Below are 15,112 nucleotides of genomic sequence, written 5' to 3' on the forward strand. Positions count from 1 at the left end.
ACTCTCATTTTCTTCTTCAGGGTCCATAAGGATCCACAGTGGATGTTCCATAGCAGTATTCAAGGGTGGGGATGCTCCTGAACTGAGAGGAGTATCCTGCGTCCAAATGAAGCATCCTGAGAGGCAAAGGTATCGAAGGCATAAAACATAAGAAAGGTGTGGACAGAAGAACACGTGGCCACCTTACAAAGCTATTCAGCTGAGGTGCCACAGCGAGCTGCCCACGAGAGTCCCACGGAGCGAGTGGAATGAGCAGAGATGGTAGCCGGCACAGGAAGGCTCATCTGTGTGTAAGCCTGTGAGATAGTCATGCGAAGCCATCTGGCCAGAGTCTGTTTGTTAGCTGGCTAGCCCTTCTTGTGGAATCCATAGAGGACAAATAGGGAATCTGTTTTCCGAAGAGAACTTGTACAGTCCACGTAGATCCTGAGAGCACGTACCACATTCAACGAGGCCTCACCTGCCGAGAGGTCTGGTGATTGGAAGCCCAGGACTACGATTTCCTCATTCATATGGAAATGAGAAACAACCTTGGAAAGGAAGTCAGGACAAGTTCGAAGAACAGCCTTGTCCTGATGAAAGATCAGAAATGGGGAGTGACAGGAAAGTGCCCCTAAATCTGACACCCTATGGGAGGACGCAAGAGCCAGGAGAAAGTCTTCGCTGTGAGCCACTTGAGTTTCACTGATTCCAGGGGTTCAAATGGAGGGCTCTGAAGGGCCTGGAGAACCACTTACAAATCCCACATTGACACCGGAGGAACGAAAGGAGGTTGAATTCGGAGGACATCCTGAAGGAAGGTGTGAACATCCAGCAGTGGAGCAATTATGCGCTGGAACCAAATGGACAGAGCAGAAACATGTACTTTCAGCGAGGCCAGGCGGAGACCAAGGTCCAGTCCTGCTTGAAGGAGGGCCAGGACTCTAGAGACTATAAAAACTTGAGGGTCAAAACTTCTGGTAGCACACCACTGGAAGTATGTTTGTCTACTGTGACCTTCTACAACCTTTCACACTTTAATTGCATTTATTTCCAGGTCATAAAATTTTCTGCACCTTTTAGCTTGATAAACCCATTTATGGCTGTATGCATGTTCTTACAGACATAATGATACAGCTTGTGTGCTCTATGCTTCGCTGCTACTATGCTGCACTGGAAACACTCTGGGCCTGATTCTGACCCGGTCGCAAGTGCTGTGCGCTCGCAACTGGGTCGATGGTGGGCCAGTGTGCATGTGCACGATGGAGCCGGCTCCGTCGTGCGCATGCGCGAGACACGGATAGCGATGGGCAATCCGTCACTCCGGGTCTTTTACCAAAGGGGGCATGCTGTCGATGTTGAGTGACAGCATGCCCCCTTTGGTGGGCGGGCCGGGGGAGTGGCTGCCCAAACGGCGGCGTTCCCATGTGAACACCTCCGTTTGGGGCCAGCCCCACTGACATCAAGAGTGATGTCAGTGGGAGAGATTTCGGCTCTGTTAGAGCCGAAATCTCTCTGGGGCTTGCGGCAACGAGACCCTACCACAAGGGTCTCATCGCAAGCCCGATGGTCGCGATGGTCGTGACTATCGCGACCATCTTCCTGGCCGCTTGCTACAGCTGTGGGTGGTCACCCACAGCTAAAAAAAAAATAGCCCTGCCCTGATTCAGAGCGAGCGCTCTGTCAGAGCGTCCGGCTCTGAATCAGGGCCTCTGGGCCTAATTTAGACCCACTCGTGAGCACTGAGCGCTCGCAAGCGGGTTGATGTTGGGCCAGTGCGCATGCGCACGTCGGACCCGGCTCCGTCGTGCGCATGCGCGAGACCCGGATAGCAACAGGCAAGCCGTCGCTATGGGTCTCGCTACAAAGGGGGTGTGCTGTCGATGGTGAGTGACAGCACGCCCCCTTGCCGGGGGCATGCTGGTCAGACGGAGGCGTTGCCATGGGAATGCCTACTGTCTGGGGCCGGCCCCACTGACATCACGTGATGTCAGTGGGAGTGCTTTCGGCTCTGATAGAGCCAAAAGCACTCCAGGGCTTGCGGAAGACGAGACCCTACCATAAGGGTCACCCACAGCTATGCGAGCAGCCAGGAGGCCACTCTAAAATCAGGAAGGACGGCCCTGATTCAGAGCGAGCGCTCTGTCAGAGCGTCCGGCTCTGAATCAGGGCCTCTGTGCTGTCTTCACTATGTGTTCTATGGCAGTGTGCACTGTACATTTGCTGTGGCTAGTATAGTGGTTTATTGAAGAAGTGATGGATACACCAGTACTCAGATACACACTGGTTGGATGCAGTGGATCTTGAGCGGGAGTCACACAGCTCACCAGCCAGTGAGTATATGCAGGATGTGGATAGTGATGCAGGATCACTCTGGAAATGCTTCTGGAGTAGGTAAATCACAGATCTCACTGGAGCCGTGTACCACTGCGTCGCTCTTACATAGTGACAAGATGGCACAGTGCATGCACAGTGCTAGGTTCAGCAGCCATCTTGGTTAGGGAATGAAGCCTCCCCATAGGAACTATCATGGAGTCTGAGCAGTAGCGTGTACTCCATTTTCAACAGTGCTGACCAGCAGGGCCCATTAAATAAGTGATGTGCAGTAAGGAAATAATACATTCTGGCCCTACATTTTATCCCTGCTGTTCTGCCCGTTTCTGAAGAAGCCAGAGGAGTTCCTGAAAGCAGTTGTGCACAGGAACAGAATGCTTAAGCATAATGCAGAAATCTAATCCAACACTGGCACTATTTGTGGTGTCTAGGTAATGTGGATCAGGACTGCGCTCTCCCTATGGAGTCAGTAATTGGTCAGGAAAGTGCAGAACTTGGCATCTGCAGGATGTTTTTTGGTGGCCAGGGCAAAATGTGCAGCAAAGGGACTGAGCTAACAGTTTGTATCTTGACATAGGCATTATTTGGTATGAACTGGATTCCAGTAACATGATATCTTGCTTCTTTGTAAAGACCCTACTGTGGGCCTGATTCAGCTTGGATCGCAGTTGCTAATATGCACGCAATCGGCCAATTGTTGCATTCTGTGCATACGAATGCATCACAGTGTGCGTGCGCGAACCGGCCACTGCAATCCGGACTGCCATCGCAGTGACTACGCAGACCCATTGCATAGTAATTGACAGAAAGTACCGTTTGTGGGTGGTTACGGGGGGGGGGAGAAACCCAGGCGCGCCAGGGCGTTTGAATGCCATTGCAGGGGCATGTTTTAAGTATCCACTGAGACGCCCTACGCAGCCTGAGGCCTCATAGTGTGCGATAAAGTTAGCAATTTCTGAGTAAGGTCAGACCATGTGCAAGTGTGCGTGAGGCTGCGGTGGTACTTGATTATACCGATGGTTTCGCACTCTTTCTAACATTTCAGATGTGTGTAAGGTAAAGTGGGCGTCCTTATGTAGTGCTGCAGTGGCATGGCGATCACAATTAGCATACTATCGCAGTGGAACTGCGTGCGTATTAGCAATTTCATTAGCAGTTGCATTCCTTACTGAATCAGGCCCTGTGTTATTTAACTTGACATCCTGATAACCTTATTGTTACTCAGATGTCCAATGGTCATGCAGTTGATTCGATGCCGCGTCCTCAGACGCAGCAGCGGAGTACAGAAGCCGGCAGTGGGAATCTTATAACTGAAAGCACCTTCCTGTGGCTTTTGCATACTTTAGCAGAGCCTCGGAGAAAGAAAGAGACAGAGGCGGAGATATTTACATCTATCTCTGTATTAGGCCCATTGCTGTCAGCTCTCATATCCCAAAGCAGGTTTAGGCTGTTTTTCTTTTTGCAGATAATAGGAAACAGTTTTTGTTCAGGGCAGCTGCTTTCAGCTTTAATATCTTTAACCTTCAGTGTGCACGAAAATGTTCTCCAATTTATTCTAGGGCGGCCCACTTGTAGAACCTTACTGAGACATGGTGACGTCCGCAATAACAAACAAACACAAAAAGGTGTAATAACATGAAAATACAGGAAATGTGTCTTACTTTCCGAGGTGAAAGTTGTGTATCCCTATGCCAGAAAGTAATGAATATCTGAGCCATGTAACTAAGTAGTAGCTCCCCAAGGTGCAATCAGGGTGCAAACACTCCAATTGGGAAAACAACAGAGACATAATAGCAATCATATGGCCTGATTCATTCGCAACTGCAAATACACATGCAATCGGCCCATTGTTCCATTCTGCATATGCATATGCATCACAGTGTGTGAACCAGCCACTGCTATGGGGACTGCGCAGACCAATCGAGGGATTGACAGGAAGCGCCATTTGTGGGGAGGTGACGGGGGGGGGTCAGAGAAACACAGATGTGCTAGTGCGTTTGAACGCTGTTGCATGGGCGTGCATAACTTATTCACAGCAAAGCCTTAGGCAGTTTGAGAACTCATAGCGTGTGATGAGGTTATCAATTCCTGAGTAAGGTCAGAGCTTGTGCAAGTGTGCGTGAGGCTGCGATGATACTCTGTGTTACCGATGGTTTTACTATCTTGCTATGGATTACAGATGTGTGTAAGGTAAAGTGGGCGTCCTTATGTAGCGCTGCAACGGCATAGTGATCGCAATGGATTAGCATACTATCGCAGTGAGACTGCGTGCGTAATCACTATTGCAATAACAATTGCGTTCCGTAATGAATCACGACCATAAGTGTAGTATCTTTATACACCAAATCATTATAACCAAAGGGGGTAATTAACACACATACAGTTAAGAGAGTTTAAAGCCATGTATTTGAATCATAAATGTTTCAAGCATTTATCTCAGTCCACTCCAGCTAGGGAAAGAAAATTCCAAACACCAATTTCTGAGTACATGTTTAAGTGGACCTCAGGGTTCATGGCTCTTTGGTTGATAGTGGGAGCCCAATGATGGTGGGGCATGCCACCCTGGGGGTGTGGGGGTTGTGCATCTTTGTTGGTGGTGGGGGCACATGCCATTCAGGGTGATGGTGGGGGCACATGTCTCTCTTCATGGCTCCTGAATGTCAGGGCTGTGGTCTTGTTTGGGGTTCTTGTTACTGTAAAGATAGTGTGACACAATTGCAACACAAAATATCAGCGCCTGTACAAGAATAAGTATGCACAAGATCACCACCCAAAACTGCAGATAACTTGAAGGAGGTTGGTATTGTTCAGGGGGCATTGAGGCACTGGCCTCTCCGTTGGTCACGTGGGACCTGGCCACTCCAATGTCCCTGGCTTTTCCAGTTATTTTAGCGGCAATGGTGATCATTTTGAGGGTGCTAGCTTGTCTAATGTTTAAGGGGGCACTGGCCTCACCCATGGCTGCCTCAGGGACACTGGCCTCCACTGTGGCAATCTCAGGGGCATTGGCCTCTCCCATAGTGGCCTCAGGGGTGCTGGCCTCTCCTGAGGTGATCTCAGAGGCACTGGCCTCTCTGGTGGCAGTCTTGGGGGCACTTGCCTCATCCATGATGATGTCGGGGTCACTGGACTTGACAGATGTGATGTCAGGGGCACTGGGCTCTTCAATGGCTGACTCAGGTGCACTGGCCTTTCCTTTGGTCTTGCGGGTTCTGGCCACTCCAATGACCCTGGCTTTTTCAATTATTTTAGCAGCAATTGTGATCATTTTGAGGATGCTAGCTTCTCTAATGTTTATGGGGGCACTGGCCTCACCCATGGCAGCCTCAGGGATACTGGCCTCTACTGTGGCAATTTCAGGGGCACTGGCCTCATCCATAGTAGCCTCAGAGGCGCTGGCCTCTCCTGAGGTGGTCTCAGAGGCACTGTCCTCTCCGGTGGTCTTGGGGGCACTGGCCTTACCCATGGTGATGTCAGAGTCTTTGGACTCTACAAAGGCAATCTCAGGGGCACTGGCCTCATTGGTGGTAGTCTCAGGGGCACTGGCCTCTTCTGTGGTGGTCTTGGAATTGCTGGCCTCTCCCATGGTGTCCTTGGGGGCACTAACCTCTCCTTCAGGGTGTGTAAGGGGAGACTATATAGATAAAAGATAAAAATATAAAACAGTGATACAACTATAAAGATAAATGTTTTGTCAAGTTAAAAACTGCTGCTGTATATATAACGTACAATGGGATATTTATGAAAATTGGTCCACAGGTAACTGCTAAGAGTATGTGGCAATGTCATCAGTAGCCAGACTGTGTATATTTTAGCCTCACACCTACCCCACTCCAACCTATACTACTTACACTGGTATACCCTCACACCTACCCTACTCCCACCTATACTACTCACATTGGCATGCCCTCACACCTACCCTACTCCCAGCTATACTACTCTCACTAGTACACCATCACATCTACTCCAACCTATACTACTCACATTGGTATGCCCTCACACCTACCCTACTCCCACTGGTACATCCTCACACCTGCCCTACTCCCACATATACTACTCTTACTGGTACACCATCACATCTACTACAACCTATACTACTCACATTGGTATGCCCTCACACCTACCCTACTCTCACTGGTACAGCCTCACACCTACCCTACTCCCAACTATATAACTCACACAGGTACACCATCACATCTATTCCCACCTATACTACTCACACTGGTACAGCCTCACACCTACCCTACTCCTACATATATTACTCACACTGGTACACCCTCACACCTACCCTACTCGTCCTATACTACTCACCATGGTATACCTTCACACCTACCCTACTCCCACCTATACTATTCACACTGGTATATGATCACACCGAGCCTACTTCACCTATACTACTCACGCTGGTATACCCTCACACCTACCCTACTCCCACATATACTACTCACACTGGTACCCCCTCACTCCTACCCTACTCCTCCTATACTACTCACACTGGTACACCCTCACACCTATCCTACTCCTCCTATACTACTCACACTGGTATGCCCTCACACCTACCCTACTCCCACATAATCTACTCTATTTCTACCTATAATAAATCCACCAGTAATCCCATTTTTGGAACTGTCTTAATCCTCTTTCTGAGTCAGTCTCACTCTTCCCATCTAAAATGTGACATTTTCTCCTTAGACTGTAATCTAACCCATGAGCAGGGCCCTCCCAAACCATTTTATTTTTTTTGTCTACCATTTATGTCCCTGTTTTAGTTATCATGTGTTTTCCTTTCTGTCTATTGCTGCCCAGGGTAATGCTTTACAAATCAGATACAATAATAATAATAATATTATTATTAATAATAACATTTATTCATAGTATTTGAGCCCTAATGACTAAAGTAGTTTCTACGCAAAATCTACTTGTTAATGAAATCACACTGATACTTTTCAGGGCTTGCTCTTGTATTGTGTTTTACAAGGGGTTCCATATAAGAGGCTGAAAGAAACCTTATATGAAAATTAGCGATGTTTGCTGGCCCCCGTGTTTTGGTTTTGGAGCTGGATTCATCATTGTATTTTTGGGGGTTTTGGATTTGCAAAACCACCCTTAAGTGTGTTGGTTTTGGTTTTGGATGTGAATTTAAAAAACAAAATAGATTAAAAAATAAATAAAAACAGCTAAAATCATGTAATTTATGCAATCCAAAACCCAAAATTCGGATTTAAAATCTGAATTCTGAACCACGAAAACATTAGAACCGCGACTCAGGAGATCAGAACCGTGACTTGGATTTACCCGGATTCATGAAATTCGGATGGATTCGTATTTCTGGAAGACCGAGCCACACATCTCAATGCAGGGAAATGACACTGATGAGCCCATTTGAATGTATATGTCTCTGAATTTTATTTTCCCAAGTATATAACAGCTTCCTAATGGGGTAAGGTGCAATCAGGGAGATTGCTGGACTCTTCAGGGAGTCAGGGAGATATCTGCTATTACTTCAGGGAGTCTCCCTGACAATCAGGGAGAGTTGGCAAGTATGATTCATAACTCAATGGCATTTTGATGCACGTGTCACAAAACATTTAAATACTATTAAATATGAATAAACAAAATGATACTCACAATATCTCCATCATATTCATAATCTTCCAATTGGCACTGTATGCCAGGGAGAAATGCAAGGACTGTAAGTACAAAGACAACATGTTACAGCCTTTACCTGTGTATATATGACTATGCAATAGTGTGTTATGTTCATGTGCTGCTATGTACGTATTCTAATAAATACACATGAATAAACATTGGAAACCCCCCCCCCCCCCTTTAGTGTGAGCCCCACACGCACAGCTTGCTCCACTTTCTGGCTGGGCAATCTTGGCAAATATCAGGGTTGGACTGCCCATCTGGAAGTTCTGGCAAATGCTAGAAGGACCAATGCCCAGATGGGCTGGACCGGCCTGGCCAATGTCGGTCTTTGGATTTGTTGGCGCACGCCCTGCCGCCTGCAGCAGCCCTTGAGAATGACAGCCCTATTTTTGGGTGCGTGCTCACAAGTGTCCCTCTTCCCCATCTTCAAAAATTGGGAGTTATGCCAATGTAGTGCCAGCGTTACCTAACAGAACCAACCAAATACCAAATGTTTAACTATAGCACATGTATGAATCCCCTGCAGGATGAGCTCTGTAGTGTGTGTATTTTAATACAGAGAATAATGTACACTTCTATGTCCTAATATTATATATAGTTGTAAGAGCATAGACTAAGAAGTGGGAGGAGTCAGGAATAGTAAGGGGAGGAGTCTATGCCAGGAGTCAGATGCTGATACGAGGTGGGCCTGTGTGCTTTAAATGCCAGGGCCTATTTTTGGTCCCAGTCCGGCCCTGGCAAATATGATATATAAAAGCCTAACTGTGGCATGTATGTCCCAGGGATAAGTGGCGTCTATGTAAAGGAACCCGAGAAATGTGCCTGCCTCTCTTTGGTTACATTTATAAAATAAATATAAAATAATGTTACATGCATACAAGCTAAATGTTGGAATACTCACAGCATAGGATCCAAAGCATCTTGCTCTGTGTACACCTCATTGCAAATCAGGGGCCTGTGTCTGGGAGGGGAGGTTATATGGCAGTAATGACATCACACACTGTGATGTCATAGTAGTCTGCTTTACAGGGAAACTGCACCTCAATAATAAGTGACCTGTATAAGTATCAGTAGTTATACAGGTAGAATGACCGGTAATGCTGCCTCTCAGTACACTAGGAACTACTGACGTACACTTTGTGCCTCTGATGTCACTAGTTCTCAGGTGGTAGGAGGAATATTGGTTCAGCCCTCAGAGCACCTGCTTGCCCTGTGTCTAGGTGACAGATAAAGGGACGATATTGTTGTTATGTGTGCGCTATTTGGCGGTGATAATAGTGACACTAGCGGGATTGCTGATACACCAACTGCTCTTTATACAGGTAAAAAATACGCATTTATTGTGCTCAAAATGCAGAAGCAATTGCGCCCGATTTTGCATCCACCTCTGCACTGGCCACAATATGTGTATTTTATTATCGATATATCTGAGTACTAAGTGATGCAATATATAGGAGGTTACATCCAGTGCCAGAATAATGTCCACATGGGCCTGGAGCTGAAATTTATGAAGGACCTATTGTGTGCCGCTGCAGGGGGTGTGACCAGCGCTGCAGCAGTGTGACTGGTGATGTGGGGGCATGACCAGTGTGGTGTAGGTGTGATTTACATAGGGGTGTGCAGGTGGCGGAACTACCGGCGGTGCAGCTGGTGCATTCCACTGGGGCCCACTGCAATAAAGGGTCCTGCAGCTGGCTGCATTATAATGAGTCAGATTGACTGATTATACACCACCACGTGACGCCAACCCGTCCCAGTGGTAACATTATGGAATGATGCGCTGCCTGTGGTCGTGGATGTGATCCGGCCGGAGTCGGCTGGGCCCCCTTCTCCTCCCCTTATATCCTCTCTCCTACCTGCTCCTCCCGGTCCCGCCCTGCTTTTCCCCGACTGGCCTGGCTCTTCCTCTCTGAGGTAGTCCTTGCCACTGGTGCCTGGGATCTGGTCACAATTTCATGACTGTCCCCATTGTTAAAATCCAAGGAGGAGAGGAGGATCCATGAGCTCCAGTTCTGGGATCACGTAAGTAAATAGTAATATAAGCATACCTCCCAACATGACCCTCTCCAGGAGGGACACAATGCTCTGGTCCTGGACTTCCCTGGTAATTTATGATTGGTGGAGGCTCCAGAGGTGGGGCTGCAGCACAGTCCAAAATTCAAATAAGGGAGTCACCCCAACTGCCAGTGAGTCCCAGCCAGTGATATATGGCAGTGTGTGAAATGACAGTTGGTGTGGCTCCCCTATTTGAACTGCGCTGTAGCCCCGCCTATTACCAGGGAAGTCCAGGACCAGAGCATTGTGTCCCTCCTGGAGAGGGTCATGTTGGGAGGTATGATATAAGTAATATATTTGTCACCCTCTCCCTGTCACCTCTCCCTGTCACCCACTGCCTCTCACCCTCTTCATCATCCTCTCCGTCACCCTCTCCCTGTCATCCAGTTCCAGTCACACACTGCCTGTCACCCTTTCCCTATCACCCTCTTCCTGTCACCCAGTCCCTATCACCCAGTCCCTGTCATCCTCTCCCTGTCACCCAGTCCATGTCACCCTCTCCTTATCAGCCACTGCCTGTCATCATCTCCCTGTCACCCTCTACCTTTCTCTGTCACCCACGGCACTATGAACTTGGGGTGGGGCAGAGGAGGGGGGCCCAAAACATATTTCTGCACATAGGCCCACCAGTCACGAGTTCCGCCACTAGGGGTGTGGCCTGTGTTGTGGGCCTGGTTTGACTGTATACAGTGCCATAAGTACAGGTATGCGACCGGTGATGCTGCACAGAGCGAAGGACTCTGTTTGCAGCACTGTCGCTACCCCATGGTCCTTGTTACTGGCTAGTAGGGTGCTTGCACCATGCAGCCAGTATCACTCCTGCAGTGCTGCCCAGTCAGACACTCTGCAGTCTTTGCAGCGTCCTCAGGATGCTCCGGGCAGGGTTACAATTCCAGGCCCCTCTACGGGACAGCATAACGTCATGCACTTGGGGGGCAGTGCCGGCACAGGGCGGTCTGGAGTAAGCTGATTGTGTGTGTGTGTTGTGCTCTGGAGCCAGCTGATTGTGTGTGTGTGTGTGTATGGGTGTGTGTGTGTATGGGTGTGACACTCTGGACGGCCTGTATAAAACACACTGATCCATTTACGTAATCAATTTTTCAGAACTTGTATTTGTCCTTTTGGTAATCTTGACAAAAGAATGAATACAAGTTCTGAGACGATGATTACTTAAATGGATTTTAGTGTATTTTATACAAACCGACAGTCATAATGTTAACATTCATCATGTTGTCATGCAAATTAATGAAAAAATGACTGTGTATTTGTGTATGGGGGGGGGGGGGGGGGGGTTAGGCCCTAGGGCAGGTGTGGGGAACTTTATGATATATATAACATTATTCACGGGCCCGGTGCAGGCTACGCTCCCTTGATGTGACGCCGCCGGTGATTACAGTAATTCCAGGAGCATCCTGAGGATTCTCTAGGGAGCTGTAAGGGCAGCGGTGTGACCGTCTGAGGCGTCCTAAGCTCCAGGCGGCACTGCTACATAGATTCTGGCTGCAGGGTGCCATTCTAGGCCCCCTGCTAGCCAGATGAGGCTAGCAGAGAAAAGCTCAGAGGGCCAGACCAAATGACTCTGCGGGCCTTATATGGCCCGAGGCCTGAGGTTCTCCACCCCTGCACTAGTGGAAGCTAGGCTGTGGGGGAGGAGGATAGGTTTTAGACACTGCACGGAGAGTTAGGCACTAGGGGAGTATACAGTTAGATTGCGGAGGGTGGCTGCTAGGCACTACAGGGAGGGTTAGAGGTAGGGATTAGGGTTAGGCTGTGCAGGGAGGTTAGGCACAGGGCCAGCTCCAGGGTTAGCACCCCCTGTGCCGCCCAGGTGGTAGTCGCCCCCTAATTACTATAGGCCATGCCCCCTAAATGACATTTGGGGCATGCCCGCATGGCACTCCTCCCGTGTAACGTCCTGTGTAACGTCAGGTGTAACGCCCAGCACTTTGTCACTAGCTGGGTATCCCCCAGGCCTCTCCCAGCACTGAATGGATCCGCGCGTTTGCACACAGCATCCATTCAGACTCCGGGGTCCAGCACAGGTGCATCGGTGGGGGTACCCGACCTCCTAACCAGACCACCCATGGGCCACTTCGGCCCATGGGTGGAACAGCGGGACAGTGCTGTCCCGCTGAAATCGGGATGTTGGGGAGAGCACCACTTTTCGACTGCACTGGTCGAACATCCCAAGAGCTGGCCCTGGTTAGGCACTAGGGGAAGGTTAGGGTTAGGCTGCAGGGGAAGAAGTGGGAATACTCACCGGAAGGCAGGAGCAGCAGAGGTCAGGTCATAAATGCTGGTACCCTGAAGCCGGGCTGGAGCTGCCACAGCCGTCAGGAGCATGTAAGTGGGCCAACAGGGATGATATGTCGCTATTCCATCACAGTCTACATGATGAATGTCGACATATCATACCACACCCACTTCAGTCGCCATAAGTGTGCCTCAAGCTCCTGTACCCTCCCTATTTACCACTGTGTGTGTGATATATCTCTCTCTCTCTCTATACACACACACACACACACACACACATATTATATGTGTGTGTGTGTATATATATATATATATATATATATATATATATATATATACACACACACATTATAAATATATATATGTATAATATATCCTCCTGTATCCACCTAATTTAACACACACACACAGATATATATATATATATATATGTGTAAATAAATATATAGATTAGATACATACATCCACACAAAACATACATAAATAATACACAGAGGCCAAACTTTACACTGACCTGTTAACCTGAAGTGACATGCTGGGCTGCAGTGCCTTCCATCCTGAACTAGGCAATTGGTCTGGTGAGTCACAGCTTTGCAGTAGGACAGCCCAGGAGGCGGAGCTTAAGGCACATAGGGGCGGAGCTTCGACCGGCAGTGGTGGGCGGGGCTTGGGTCGACCAGCCGAGAGGGGGGGTGTGGGGGTTACGATGTGCTCAGCTTTGTGCGGCCCGGGAGATGAGTGAGCTGGGCAGTAAGGCTGTCGGTGGTGACAGGGAAAAAAACTTTCTTCCTGTCTGCACTGCAGTCAGTGTATCCTGTGTGACTATTTTCAATGGGAGGCCTGGAATAGCCTAATGCAGGATCAGTGGAGATCGCAGTCCCCTTTATAATCAATGAGGATTACAGTCTGACCCCTATGTACCAAGTTTGAACTCACTGATTTACACAATCTTCAGATGGTATATAATGCTTTGTGTCTATGGAGGCATTCTTGCAGGAAAGATATCTTATAATTACTTTATACATAAGCCCTAAAGCTTGTGTTAATATTTAGAAAACTCATATTATGATTAGAAAACTGTCAGACTATGAACCAATGGGGCCCTACAGTAAGTTGCTCAGACAGAATATACAATGTTATAAAATCATCTCTGTCCCTCAAATACATAGTTAGGCTCTACATTGAAGGTATTTCATTGTGCGATATCAGTGTGACTTGTGTGTTAATTGTGCATAGTAGTGATCAGTGTATATCAGTTGTATGAAATCAGCATAAACAGTGTATAGTGATCAGTGTATATTGGCTGTATGATATCAGTCTTACAATTGTATGATATCAGTCTTACCTGTGTATAATGACTGTATGATATCAGTCTTACCTCTGTATAGTGACTGTATGATATCAGTGTTACCTGTGTATAATGACTGTATGATAGCAGTCTTACCTGTGTGTTATGATTGTATTATATCAGTCTTACCTGTGTATAGTTACTGTATGATATCAGTGTTACCTGTGTATAATGACTATGATATTAGTCTTACCTGTGTATAATGACTGTATGATATCAGTTATCTGTGTATAGTGACTGTATGATATCAGTGTTACCTGTGTATAGTGCTGTATGATATCGGTTACCTGTGTATAATAACTGTATGATGTCAGTTACCTGTGTATAGTGACTGTATGATATCAGTGTTACCTGTGCATAATGACTTTATGATATCAGTTACCTGTGCATAATGACTGTATGATATCAGTTACCTGTGTATAAGGACTGTATATCAGTTACCTTTGTATAATGACTGTATGATATCAGTGTTACCTGTGTATAGTGCTGTATGATATCAGTTACCTGTGTAAAATAACTGTATGATGTCAGTTACCTGTGTATAGTGACTGTATGATATCAGTCTTACCTCTGTATAGTGACTGTATGATATCAGTGTTACCTGTGTATAATGACTGTATGATAGCAGTCTTACCTGTGTGTTATGATTGTATTATATCAGTCTTACCTGTGTATAGTTACTGTATGATATCAGTGTTACCTGTGTATAATGACTATGATATTAGTCTTACCTGTGTATAATGACTGTATGATATCAGTTATCTGTGTATAGTGACTGTATGATATCAGTGTTACCTGTGTATAGTGCTGTATGATATCGGTTACCTGTGTATAATAACTGTATGATGTCAGTTACCTGTGTATAGTGACTGTATGATATCAGTGTTACCTGTGCATAATGACTTTATGATATCAGTTACCTGTGCATAATGACTGTATGATATCAGTTACCTGTGTATAAGGACTGTATATCAGTTACCTTTGTATAATGACTGTATGATATCAGTATTACCTGTGTATAGTGACTGATATCAGTGTTACCTGTGTATAATGACTGTATGATATCAGTGTTACCTGTGTATAGTGACTGTATGATATCGGTGTTACCTGTGTATAGTGACTGTATGATATCGGTGTTACCTGTGTATAGTGCTGTATGATATCGGTTACCTGCGTATAATAACTGTATGATGTCAGTTACCTGTGTATAGTGACTGTATGATATCAGTGTCACCTGTGTATAATGACTGTATGATATCGGTGTTACCGGTGTATAGTGACTGTATGATATTGGTGTTACCTTTGTATAGTGACTATGATATCAATATTACCTGTGTATAGTGACTGTATGATATCAGTGTTATCTGTGTATAATGACTGTATGGTATCAGTGTTACCTGTGTATAGTGACTGTATGATATCAGTCTTACCTGTGTATAGTGACTGTATGATATCAGTGTTACCAGTGTATAGTGACTGTATGATATCGGT

This window comes from Taudactylus pleione, unplaced genomic scaffold, assembly GCF_031769625.1.
Source record: "Taudactylus pleione unplaced genomic scaffold, aTauple2 ptg000824l, whole genome shotgun sequence".
In the NCBI taxonomy this organism is placed as follows: Eukaryota; Metazoa; Chordata; class Amphibia; order Anura; family Myobatrachidae; genus Taudactylus; species Taudactylus pleione.